Here is a 10,469-nt window from a genome sequence, read left to right as displayed (position 1 = left end):
CAGGCTTAGCAATGATCTGCTGATATATCTGTGAGCATTTAGCATCTTCTGCCTTGGTAAATGTGAGATTCTGGGAAAGTTCATTGATATTCTGTGGAATTATAAGTTTGAATTCAATGCTATGAATGCAGAAAAGCTAAGATCCTCTTGCAGGAGGTGGAAAATTAACATGGAGAGGCAGGGTAAGCATCCAGACCAGAGATGCTGGTGGTAAGAGGACTGTTTCTGAGAAAAATTCTTTCATCTCCTGCAAATGTGTACTACCCTTAAGCCCGTATTTCCTTGATTGCCCTCATGCCAACCATACTGGTTCTTACTCTGACTTAAAGCCAGGGCACGCCAACAAGGGAAGCTCAGGCTCAGGTTTGTGTCCCTGACTCTGTTGCCAGCTTCAGCTTCCCCAGGAAAGCAATGCTCAGAGAATAAAGACACGTTGCATCCTGTTCTGGTCAGGCAAGTTGTAACGCTCAATTTGTTGGTGCTACAACATAATATCAATGTTGCACATTCAAGGGTCCTTTAAGGGATATCAGGAAGGAAATGCCATTCTTGTCTGACTTGAAAAATTAACTCTTAAAAATTAACAATGTTCCCAGTAGATCTCTAACTCACAGTCCTCTAAGACTGTTGAGGATCAGAGCACTCCTAGGCTACTTCTCGTCTCTAACTTCAGAAGTATTTGCAGGAGAATCTGGTATCTTCTTATCCCCCTCTAATACCTGGGAAACATGAGTTTGGAAGATCAAATGACTTTCCCCAACCACCTAGCAGTCCCGTGACACGGTCTCCTGGCTCAGCTCCTGGGGTCCTGGCTATCATCACAGCTCCTCAGACCACGGCAGTTCCATTGTGTTATGTGAGAAGCTGTAATAAAATAGCTTATTTCCATGCTTCCTGAGTATCCTGTACTTCGTGCACCTCCATTGTGCCTGTATGGCTGGCAGTAACCCAATAAGCCCGTGCTGACTGCTGCATACCCAACCAGCAACCAGACAACACCATAACCCCGCTATGCAAAGTGCTTTAATGCACTCCTTCTAAGTTAACTAAATGTTGCTGATGTTCTCTGATAAATAAAAGCCCTCTAAACTGTTCCCAGTGGTACAGTACTGATCAGGGAGTAGTGTATCTCAAGGCAACTCCTTTACATTGAAGTTTTATATAAAGAATATGCTGAAGCTTCACCATAAATAATTAACTCTCTTTTTAAAATATTAATGCAGTTTGTTGATAGCTTCTGTTTTGCTTATGGTGTCTCAAAGATGTTGTCTGTAGGCAAGTATAGATCTTATCTCTGATGAAAAAAAGCTTTGAAAATAGTCTAACACCTTTGCAGTTGAAAGTCTTTCTCCAGACAGGCACTTTTAACTGAGCTGTGCTGTCTGCGAGGCAGCGCTCCTGAGGAGGAAGATCTAAAGATCAAAACAGAGCACAGCAAAGTCACTGCAAACAAATCTGTTTTGTGTTTGACCAGCTAATGTCAGCCACTTACAAATCCCAGAATTTTGGTGCTAAGGCCACAGTCAGAAGTATGCAAGTTTGGATAGAGATGGTTTGAGGCAATAATTGACATTATTTCCACAGTGACTAATACAAAAAGCATTAATTCAAGGCAGCTCAGTGCTGAGAAATGAGAGCAGTCTGTAGTACATCATTTTCTTTACTGTGGTTCCCTTCTATTTAGAAAGAGCATATGGGCATCAAGGCTGATGGCATCTAACAAATGAGTACTATCCCTGTTTCTGGAGCCAATCATGAGGCTGCAGATAACTAGAACTGCATTTTTAAGCTCGTAGAAATGTGACAAAGCTTTTCCAATTATTTTTCTGTTTGGAAAGACTCAAGGTTTCCAACCAGCTGATGACGGGGCACCAAGAGGAATCTGGAGCATTCCAGTCTCGACCCTCCACAAAACAGAGGGCACAAATGCCACAGCTCTGGTGCCAGCTTTATGAGTTAAATGCCTCTCAAAGCTCACTCTTCTAAGAATGGTCCTGCGTGGCCAAGAGCGACTTTTGTTGTCAGCCTCGCGTCCTCTGCTCCCGACTGCTCAAAGCTGATCCTTCACAATATTTCTGTGCTGTTTCTTGATGCAGCTTGGTAACAGCGTCTATCTGGCCTGCACTGAACACTAGGGATTTCATTTAAAAATAAATAAATAAATAAAAGGTTAATATTAAAGGAAACTGAGAAAAATGTAGTATAGAATCAAAAAAAAAAAAAAAACCTTCCTTAGGGTTGGAAAGTTGACAACTGCCAGCTTATAAGCAGAGTTCCAGATGTGGAAAAGCACCCCTCCACATCCTTGCCTTTGTGCCAACCCAGTAAAATAACCACTCTCAAAATGCAGAATTAAATTGCCTCCTGTTACTGCAGTAAACCTGCAGATGAGCGTGGCTAATCTGTTGTACTGAACACAGGCGTCTATTGTCTGTGTTATTATCTGCTGAGCACAGATTCCAGCACTGAACACAAATGCAGGGCATTGGTATGCCGGAGCTCGTGTGCTCCACTGTTTGTGTTAAATGGGTTCACATAAGTACTAGTGTAAATGGTCAAGCTCATTATTCCCTCCTAGGAATGTGCTCGCTCGGTTTCAGATGAGAAGGAAGAGCTTCTGTTGACTCCCGCGGCTTCTTCAGACACCCAGAGCAGCGCTTGCCTGCAGACCTGTCACTGCAACACGGCCTCGAGTCAATTAGGCCATTTCAAAATGCAAAAAGAATATTCGGTGTCACCGGCAGATGGTGAAGCTCTGGAAGTAGATAAAGTCTGGATACATTTTCAGGGAAGAAGAATGAAGAAATAAGCACATAAAACTGAAATGTTGCTAGACCTTAGAACAGAAATGTGGTTTTCTGGGTGTGTTCTGCCTCAGCTGAGCAGTGGTGTATGAGGGAGAATTTTCCTGCACTGGATCATGGTCCTTGACTTGACTTGACTTGACATGGTCCATGAATTTCAGCAGTGAAATTTCCAGGAGTCTCCACTGCTGGCACAGCCTAAACAGAAAAATCAAAGTCCTAAGAGCTCTGCACCTGTATAAAGATGTGTACAACTTCTCCCCTCCTTCTGGTGGTACAGCACTGGTCTTTTCTGGATGACTGCTCCGTCTTCCAAATGGGACGCTTTCAAAACTACCATATTACCTTCAGTTTGCTTTTGTATCACACTATTAGTCCAGACCCTTATCTTAGCAAGTTAGCATCAAAATGTCACCGCATGATCAAAGCACTGGAATTCACACTACTTTCCCTCGTTGCTTGAAGAAGTGAAATTATTAACTAGGTTATTAAAATAAAATTTTAACACTGTATGCATTCATTTACAACATTTTGCTTCCACTAATTAATTGCCAACTGAATCCCCTGCCAGAGGATCAACTTACTACTGAGACAGAGGTCACAGCATGCAGAAGCTTAATTGGAGGGGAAGAAGTCCCAGAGGGACACAGCCCCCCTGTATCTCCACACTGGGCTGGACCGACGGCTGCCACGGGCCAGGCAGAGCTGGAACCGCATGAGATTGTGCAAACGCAGCTGCCGGGCTTTGCTGCTGTGGGGCTCTGTCCTCATCGCAAGCGTCAGAGCATGCACAGGAATGTGTTTCCTTCATAATGAAGAGAATTGTAATCAGCTTGTCCCATCCCTGAAGTAGGCAGGATTACATTTCAGCAGCAGGGTGGCCAGGTGTTCACCAGCACCATGGCCATACCAAGATTTTAGCAAGCCTCCAGGTCTGCCTAAGCAAGGCACAGCCCCAGGGCTGCCACTGGTAGCTGTGGCTTGGGTGACTGAATGGACCCATGCCACTGCGGTGTCTTTGCAAACAACCCCTGCCCATGTGGCCTTCAGCAGGAGAGGGGGAAGGTGATGGGAACAGAGGTCGTGCTCATCCAAGGGACCACATCCCACCTGCCTGACCACACTGTTGGGAGCCACCATAGATGTCCCTGCTTCCTCAGCCAGGAAACCCATAGTCAGGCAGGACTAACCTGAGTATCATGGAAAGGGGATACCAGCACACACAAGTTCATTTTAGCGATCATTAATCAATATGACCAGGCAGGTGACAAAAATTCATCTGGCAAAAGCATCCATAGGTCAGTCCCTTACTGGGAGAAATTAGATTGGCATCCATCTTCTGCTCTCTGTTCCCTTTTTTAAGGGAAGCATGTGAAGGACTTGGTTTCAGGGACATCAGTCCATCAGCTTTGTCTGCAGGACATGGGGCACAAGCCTCAGAGAAGTTCTTCCTTGAGGCTACAGGCTGATCCAGTACTGAGTAACTCTCAACATGCAACATCCCCAATTTATAATCAAAACTGAAATAGGATTATTTTAATGAAATTTCTCAGATCTGTCACTTCTGCTAACTGAATGGCCATCAAATGACTAGGGAAATTTCCCTGTGGAAAACTTTGTAGTACTACCACCAAATTAAAAAGCAAAATTCAGGTCTTCTGTAAAGCAATTTTAATTCAGTTTGTTAAAAAAAAAAAAAAAAAGCCTCTAAATTCTGCCAGCAGCCTTATAATACTACTAAAAGACTATTGTACTCTTTTTGCAGAAAGAAAAGGTAGCAGTTCTTCAAATTCTCTTCTTTTAGTACAGAGATGAAAGGTCCTTTTCTTTACAAAAAGTTGCCAGCTCTTAGTAGACCATAATCCTTGTAATGGAGTCTTAAGGTTAACTGTCTGGGATGGGATATTTGTCTTTTGAAATGTCTTTCATGTTTGGATAAATCATTCCCTTCCCTCAATGCAGTACCTTTTTCTCCCAGCCGTCGTTCAAACACTATCAGAAAACCTGTGAAGGAACTGTAGAGGAGAGACAACACACACCTTGAAATTCCAAGGACTTTTGTAAACACCTATAGAAAATGCAGAAGGGTGTTTGATGCAACATTTTACTGCAAAAATGTTTTATTAGCAATAGTCAAAGTAGGTCACTAGCGCCTTTGAAGTGGCTCTCTCACTCCACTGGGTGACACCACAGAATTTGCAGAATTTGCAGAGCAGAATTAAGGGATGAGGAGTGTGCTCTCCAAACTCACTGGCTGTCCTCTACTAAAAATAGTCTTCAGTGAAAGAAAGCAGGACCCAGGTATGCACATGGGCTTGACATTTAAGAGGCTGTCATCACACTGGCATTAATGAAGTTTGCACTAACACTCGTCACTGCTTGTTCCTGGATGAAGTACATACAGATTCCTGGCACCCAAAGATTCACTGCAGAAACGACACAGCAGAGGGGAGAAAAGGACATTAAAAAGGCACCTGTACTGGGGGTGGGGTGGGACTCAGTCTTCTGAAATGGTGTCACAACAAACTTGTGCTGCTCATCCAGACCCTGGACAATAGAAGAACTGCTGGGTCCTCCCTGTTCTGCTTCACCTGAGCTATCTGGTGGTACAGCTCACCTCTACCACAGTTTTCACCTGATAAAACGCAGAAAATAAAACTAAAGACCATCAGATTCTGTTTTGCTCTGACTGGTCTTCCCCAGACAAATCTGGGGAGGACGAGCATAGACCAGCAGCTCTTCGTGGAAGGCAGATGCACAAGGCTCAGTTTTAAGGCAGGGATTTGACCCACAGGGACAGGAGCTGTGTCACACCACCTGTAGGCAGGGGCTTCTTCAAGCACCGCTCCAAATGGGCAGCAAGGGCATGGCTGCACCAGCCTGGGCTCCCATCGCCCTTGGCAGACTCCAGCAGTCTCCTAGAAGACCTTGCGCATCAGACAGCCCCTCAAACCACATGCCAGGGCCTGAAAGATGCAACCTGAGTTTGAGGACATAAAACCGTTCTTCTGGTGGTTTACAACTCAGCCTTCACACCTTTTCAGATTCTGTGAACAAAAGAAAATCTCAAAATAATAACTAACTTCTTAGAGCCACCAGGGATTTCCATAGAGACCAGGAAGACCAGGACCAAGTACTGTGCAATGTACTTGGAACCAAACATCATGTGGACACCACACGGGCAGGAGCCGGCATCACTCCCCACTGGATGCAGTTTGCTCCACTTCAGCAGAGCTCCCTTCCAGGAAAGCAGAACTCGAGCATCAGCCACACCATGTGACATTTTTTAGTTCCCCAGAAAAACACTTACTGCAAGTCTGAGTGTGAGGAAACACACCTAGTTGGAGAGTTCCTTTTCTTTCTCCATCGTGGTAGACCAACCTCCCCCAAAAGAAGTTGGTTTTTACAGCATGTGGCAAGAATTATATTCGTACCAAGCATATCAGGAAAAAAAAAAATACATGACAAAGACTTAATGTGGTGATCTTCTGGTGTTTCCCAGAGCCCGCTCCATACTAGTTGCTGTGAAGCTGTCAATGCCTTTCTCTTTGCAGAAGCAAATCCTCTGCTGTGGTAGAAGCTGCAGCTTCCACTTGTGCTTGAAAACTGAAGAGACCAAGCGTGGTGGTTTTACCCTGCTGGGCAGCTGAGCTCCACCACTCCACCACAACCTCGCTCTCACTCCCCCTCCTCAAAAGGAAGGCGGGAGAAAATACAATGGAAAGAGCTCAAGGGTTGAGAAAAGGACAGGGAGATCGCTCAACAATTATTGTCATGGGCAAAACAGGCTCACCATAGGGAGATTAATAAAATTTATTGATTATATTTATTAGAAATAATTATAATAATTATAATTTACGGCCTATGACTAACAGACTACTCTAGTGAGAACTAAAAACAAACAAACAAAAAAAACCACACCTTCCCCCATCCACCCTATTCTACCTCCTCCCCCTGAGCGGTGCAGGGGAACAGGCAATGGGGGCTGCGGTCAGTCCCTGACGCTTCGTCTCCGCCGCTCCCTCACGGTCCCTCCCTGCCCCTGCTCCCCGTGGGGTCCCTCCCACGGGATGCCGTCCTTCCCGAACTGAGCCTGGGGGGCTGCCCACAGGCCGCAGCTCTTCCAGAACTGCTCCCACACGGCTCCGTACCACGGGGTCCATCCCCCAGGAGCAAACTGCTCCAGCACGGGTCCCCCACGGGCGGCAGCTCCCCCCAGACCCCCTGCTCCTGCGTGGGCTCCTCTCCACGGGCTGCAGCTCCGGCCCGGGGCCTGCTCCTGCGGGGGCTCTCCATGGGCCGCAGCCTCCTCCAGGCCACATCCACCTGCTCCACCGGGGGCTCCTCCACGGGCTGCAGCGTGGAGATCTGCTCCGTGTGGGACCCGTGGGCTGCAGGGGGACAGCCTGCTCCACCAGGGGCCTCTCCACGGGCCGCAGGGGAACTTGTGCTGCGTGCCTGGAGCACCTCCTGCCCTCCTGCTGCACTCACCTTGGGGGCTGCAGGGCTGCTTCTCTCTCAGCTCTCACCCCTCTCTCCCAGCTGCTGTAGCACAGCAGATTTCCCCTTCCTTCAATCTGCTCTCCCAGAGGCCCACCCAGCGTCGCTCATGGCTGGGCTCTGGCCAGCGGTGGGTCCCTTTTGGAGCCGTCTGGAGCTGGCTCTGATCTGACCTGGGGCAGCTGCTGGGCTCTGCTCACAGAGGCCACCCCTGCAGCCCCCCTGCTACCTAAACCTTGCCACATAAATTCAATACACCAAGGCACAAGCTCAGGCTGTGTCCCGCAGTCATCCATATCGCTGAATTTTGTTCCTGGCATGGTTTTGTCTCTCCTATATAGTCCCTAGGACAGCTCAGGGCTTGTCATGGGGCAGCAACCATTCCCTACAGGCGACAGCACTGCAGCCACCTCACTGGGCATGAAACTTCTTGGCTGTTTGGGTCTGAGCCACACTGTGCCATTGGCTTAGGAATCCCAAAGCACCTCTTTTAGTTACCAGTACATGGTGTGCACTTACGCAGCCATAAGGTCTTGCCAGTGACTCACTCTTGGGCAGGTCTACCAGTGCCATGGAGGACCTCTGCATCTTGTGTCTGTAGGAGGTCCCCAGCAGGCCAGAGGGCTGATGTGGCTCCAAATCCTATTGCATGGGCCTCACGTCTACCTTCTGTGCTGCTGCAAATCCCTTCCAGTAAAACTAATCACCTGTGTATTTCAAAGTGGGCCCCAAAAAAGTGAGTCTGGGCCCATGTTTAACTGGGATGTGAGGATGATTTTGAGCCTCATACCTTCACCCCGTCCCCACGAGCATGGACCTCAGACCACAGACCCTGCTTCATGACACCCCAATTGCTGCAGTGGCTGCCCTCTGCAGAGCCCAAGGGACACCTCCCTTTGGCAGATGACCCTCAGCTGGAACCCGAGACCCAAAGCGAGTCATCCCAGCCATTGAATGTCCCAGCTGGGATGGGCCTGTGGCTCCTGCCAGACCTGGTTCTGTGCAAGCCAAGCAAGCAGATTCTTCCTGCCCAATGACTCAGATTAAGGAAAACAACCAGAATAAAAGCCATATCTCTCCAGTGGAGCAAAGTGTGTGTCACCACTCACACCTTGGTACAGCTCAGAGATAAGATTGCATCTTGGGTTTGCAAACATGAAAGTCATAGAATCACAGAATCACAGAATATCCCAAGTTGGAAGGGAGGTAGCCCTCTGATTGCTTCTAAGTTATACAGACATTTCTCACGTTTGCACAACTAGGCAGATACTGTAGGGGGGAATGCACCATATCTTTGTGAATGCTGATTCCTGTTTGACTAAATTCATAACCTTAATATCACATTAACACGGCATGTACATTTATGCTGTAATTGCATTCCAACTGCCTGAATGCTCCTCTTAATTTGCTCATGCTACTTTAGTTTTGTTGTGAGTTATAAATCATTCTTGCTCTCAAGAAACAAATTAATTTATGGATGCTACAAGAGATAGGATTACCCAGCAGGATTTATTTATTTATTTATCACATGCAATGTATAAACTTTATTAGATGAAAGTAATTTCTTCAGGGAAGTCCAACAGGCACTTGCACTATGGCAGAGGGAGACAAATTACACAGATTTTTTAGCTTCAAAGAGCATGGCAGTCTCCTTGTGACTGATTGGAAGGAGCTCTGCTGCAGATAATTCAGCAAAGCAAAAATACCAGTGTTATCATGCATTGGTCCAGCTTTTAAATACTCACTGATTTTTCCAGGGCACAAATATTATGCACACATACTCACTATCATCAGAAGCAGTGGCTTGTTTAAGGCTGGTTGGTGCTTTCCACTCCAAGCAAGCGTGGAGTCATGATTAAAAATCATCTATAATTTTTTGTCATGTTAGTTAATTTTTCAAGGATGCAGTGTTTTAGTGGCTCAGTAGTTTGAGGCTAAAATGTAAGACATTCCTCACTTCATTACAAAGATCCATGTATGGATGAGATAGCTGGTTTCTTAAAATAATAATAATAATAATAATAATAACAATCTGTTAAAGCAAAACCTGTCTTTTCTGGAGGACTGAGAAGCATCCATCCTTGTGTGCAGTCCTCTGTCTGCCACATTTAACCTGTTTGCTACCATCCTTTCGGTCATGCACTGTTGAGTTACATCGCTGACTTCTGGAAGGCGCACTCTCAGAGTGCTCTGTGCAGAATCAAAATAACTAGGTGTGGTGTCAGTAGATGGTGCTGAAGAGCAGCAAGATCGACCTGGACTGTTGTAGCATCAAAAATATACCTGGAGAGTTGCAATGGCTTTTGCTAGCTGCTATTTACATAAATTTTCTGTGACCTGCGATTCTGGGGATATTGCACTATTTCCAGCCTTTGATACAAAATCACCCTTAGTATTTCTATAAAATTAATTTATCATTCTTAAATAAACATGACAACTTCTGTTGTACAATAATAATATGCCTCCGTTATTTTTTTTTGGTCATGTTCTCTAATGCCTTCTTGGGATGTCATTTGTACTGTAGTTCCGGTATTCATTACCCGCTGTCTTGGAGTACTCTGGATGTTCTGACACTGTGATTTATGAGAACAAAATACACCTTTATTACAACATTTTTACCTAGCTGTTCCCAGACCTTTTATGCCTTTGGAAACAGAGAAGCTAAATACATTTGGTGCTTTAAAAACTTGGTCTGAGACAGTGAAGCAACACACACAGACACATACACACAAGTCCCAGCCAGCCAGCACTGCCTTATGCAAATAAATATTTAAGCCTATTTTAGAAAAGGATCTAGAGATGATCTCACAACTTTCTGCTGGTATATAAAGAGATGCTCTCACATCCAAGCCAAGGTTCATTTCAGCTGCATGGGGAAGGTGCAGCGTGAGATGGGGCAGCAGGCAGGAATGTGCAGAACGCATTTCACCTCTCACATCTCCCAGTGGTGGGGACATGGGCCAGCTTCCTCCCAGCTTTGAGCCTCGGTGTGCTCTGACCCACCAACCAGCCAGGCGCAAAGGTTTTCCCTCTTGATTTGCTCTCAGTTCAGATGTCATTCTGCAAAACGTTGCAGTCAGAAGTGGTGTAAACACTGGTGACCCAACGCAGGAGGTATCTGGTATGTATTCTGTTTGCCATCAGCTGTAGCCACAGTGACCTTCC

This window comes from Anser anser (assembly GCF_964211835.1).
Source record: "Anser anser genome assembly, chromosome: 1".
NCBI classification, from domain to species: domain Eukaryota; kingdom Metazoa; phylum Chordata; class Aves; order Anseriformes; family Anatidae; genus Anser; species Anser anser.
This window is presented reverse-complemented; position numbering follows the sequence as displayed.